The sequence below is a fragment of the Triticum aestivum genome, chromosome 5A (assembly GCF_018294505.1).
Source record: "Triticum aestivum cultivar Chinese Spring chromosome 5A, IWGSC CS RefSeq v2.1, whole genome shotgun sequence".
NCBI lineage: Eukaryota > Viridiplantae > Streptophyta > Magnoliopsida > Poales > Poaceae > Triticum > Triticum aestivum.
The window spans coordinates 208,126,625-208,130,256 of NC_057806.1; positions in this window are offsets into that span (position 1 = coordinate 208,126,625).

A 3,632-nucleotide genomic window follows, 5' to 3' on the forward strand; every position below is an offset into this window, starting at 1 on the left:
TTTGGTTGTGGTATTCGAGTTGCTTCGAAGTCAAATGTTGATTCCATACCTTTTCTAAGCGGTGTTCTCATATTTCTATGTGAATACTAATCCTTCATGATAATCGAGATTGTCATGTCAATCCTTTTTCATCCGGCGTCTTTCTCTTCAAGTGGATCCGATCATTTTAAACACCCGCAAGTTCAATTCTAAGTTCTCTTGACGGTGTTCGTTTCATCCCCCCCCAAGTTGTCTTTGTTTTCCCTCCCACCCACCCTTTTTCTTGAAGGACTCATATATCTTAATCAAGCATCCATTTTTATTGCTATGAAGTCTCTCCATTATTTTGCTTCAATGTTCTTATCCGGTGATTCTCAGGAAGATGCTAAGGAAGCTACAAGTTCAACATTCTCCTTTCTCTTTTCTTCTCTGGTAGATTCATTTCAAGCTTTTTTGATCATATCCTCTTTCCTCGTTTCAAATATTTTTCCATACTGGTGCACTTCGTAATTTTTCACTTCTTGTTATTCATTTGTTCCAGAGTGCTTAAGATTATCTCAGAAGATTCAAGTTTCTATTCTTAATCCTTCTAACTATTTCGAGGTTGTTATCTCAGTCAAGCCATTTAATTCAACCGGTGCAATCTCCCTTTCAAGTAATAGTTCAACGGTGTTTTTTTGAGTGGGCCCTAACCCACAGGTCTTTTCCCAGGATCTTACTCGACTCTCCTAATTTTTCCGGAGTTACTCTCAAATTCTTCTCCAAGTTTGATGTAAGAATGAATTATCATCAGTCAAATGTCTTTATCCAAGATCTTTCAAATTCTTTTCATTGTTGACTCAACCTTTATATTCTTCATTATTCCGGAGTGTCTCAACAATTCTTGATGGGGTTTCTCGTCATCATTCTCTGCTTTTGAAGACTGAAGAAGAGTTTCTCCTAAATCTTTTCTGTTCTATTGAAGATTCATAGGCCTAGCTTCACGCTATCGTCTCAAATTATTTCGTTTGTCAGTAATTCTTTTCTTACCCATCCGGAGTAATTCAGGAGTCTTTTTAGTTTGATTCTTCAGAGCCCATCATCTCAGAATTATTTTATTCCAACTTTCAGCTCTTGTTCTCCAAATCTTACCGGTGCATCATTCAAGTATTGTCTAATCAGCTCGTGATCTACTCGTTCTCATGTATCTAAATTCTCTCAAGTATATTCATTCATTTTCCAATTCTTCCCGGTGAATTGTGCCTTTCCTACTTTCATTTTCAATTCTTATGGTGGTTTGTTCAAGAGTTCTCTTACTTCGTTATCATATCAATTCATTTGTTCTTTTCAAGTCCTACTGGTGGTTCGTTGAAGACCTTCCTAAGTTTGCGCCATATCTATTTTAATCCTTTCTATGAGAATAAGCAGTATGCCAAATCCATTGCTTGCCATCAATTTAAATTGGTGAAGGATACGCATAACATAATTCTTATTATTGTTTCATCCAAGTGATCAATTCCTTATTCCGGAGGTTCATAAAAAATTCTCGGTTTCAATTGTTTCATCTTTTATTTTGCCGGAGTTCCAAGCTCTCTCAAGTGTATCATCATGAAGATCCATCTAAATCATTACAAGGCTTCACCTTGTGTTTTCAACCTCTCTTTAATTTTTATCATCATTTTGTTACCGGAGTTCTTCATGGAGGCTCTACATGGTGGTTCATCAAGGATTCCTTTCATTCTTCAATTGTTCGACAAGATTTCTCTCGAAGCTATGATCTGCCAAGCTATACTTCAAGCTTTCTTCATCTTGCATTCCGAAGCGCAATTCTTTCATATCTCATCTTTTGAGATGGTGTTATGTCATTGTTGATAATTTCCCTTCGTGTTTCATGATTCACAAGTTTTCAAGAGTGACATATCTTAAATCCATCATTTTCAGTTCATTCAGGACATCTTTTCAATCCATCAATCTCTTCATTGGAGTATATTGGGTTATATTTCACCTAAAGATTTCCCTAAGGATTGTCTCTATTTATGGTGCTTATAAATGACCCAAGTTCTTCATTTATCCTCCCGGTGAAATAAGTTTCTCGTCTCCTTGTTCATATCAATCCAATCTTTTGTTTCCGTTAGTGGCAGAATTTCGTCTCATAATTTTGAGAAGTTTTCCATAAGCCCACTACAAGCTTACTCATTTCGCTGTTGATTTTCCAACAACTCCGTTATAACTTCTTGGAAGGGCGCTTCCCAAGCTCAATTGTGGCAGAAGTTGCCTTTTTCTTCTCCATTCTGTCATTCCAATGATCTATTTTTTCTATTCTTTCTTCCGGAGGCATTGTGATGTTTCTCTCTTCACTCATCATCTCGAATTGAGGATCGTGTTTTTCTTGTGCTTATCCTTTTAATCGGAGTGTCGTGCCCTCTTTTCAAGTTCTTCCCATTTTGTCAAGTTTTACCTCCCTTCTCAACCAGAGTGTCGTGTCATCTCTGCAAGTTCTTTCCATCTTATCAAGTCTTCTTTCTCCTTTCAGTCGGAGTGCTGCCCAAATTATATCATTCTTATTCCGACTTTATCTTATTTTAACCGGAGTGTTGTGTCTACCATTCCTCTTCTAACTAGAGTCTCATCCAAGTGCTTTCATTTTTGCCAAGATTATATTCCTTGCCTTCCATTTCCAACCGGAGTGTTGTCGTAATTGATTCTTATCGTTCCTTGTACATCTCGTCTCAACCGGAGTGCTTGCATGTAGTTCTTGTCCATTGTAACCCTTTTCTTATGTCTTCCAACCTACAAGGTTCTAGTAATGTTCCTTGTTCCTCCGTTCCAACGGAGTGTTTTCAACTTTATTCATCATCGTTGTATTCTTTCATTCAATTTGTTAAACCTCTCAAGGTTGGTTGGTTTCACTTATTTGTCATAGAAGCAACTTAGTTTTACCTCTTCTCCCCCTCTTCTATTTCTCTCCGGTGCCATCCTAGATCTCGGGACGAGATCCTCTTGTAGTGGTGGAGTGTTGTGACGCCCCGAGACCGTTGCGCCAGATGTCTTCCAGTTATTCGTTATTGTTGCCTTGTCATTCGCTTGCGTGTTGCATCTTTTCATGTCATCATGTGCATTGCATCATCATGTTTTCAAAACTTGCATCCATTAGGGTTCCCCCAGTTCCGTCCGTTGTCCGTTCTGAGCCCAACCACACTTGCACGCGCCCACGACACGTCCGAAATAGTATTTTATAAGTGGCCAGAAAATGTTCTCGGATTGGGTTGAAAGTTGGCATGCGGTGTTGTTATGTTGTCAGTAGGCCGCCTGCCAAATTTCATCGTATTCAGAGCCCTTGACGCCCCAACGATTAACTATAGCGGCATTATAATCGATCTAATCGTCGGATGTTTTCGGTCTCTGAAAACTGTTACCGGACTTTCTCTCTCTTTCCTCCCTAGACCATCTAAACAGTCCTCCACCTACCGCCAGGCCTAACCTAAGCTCTCTTGTCAGCCCGCGTTCCTCCTCGCGCGCGCGTCCGAAAGCTGTCCCGGACCTGACCCGGGCAGTCGTCACCGTTGGATTCGGATCATCCCCAAACATCTACAAAACATCTCCGATTCTTTGTTGGGCTCCCCTAAGCTATTTATCTCGAGCATCCGATCTAAATCGGAGGGTCCGTTTAGTCC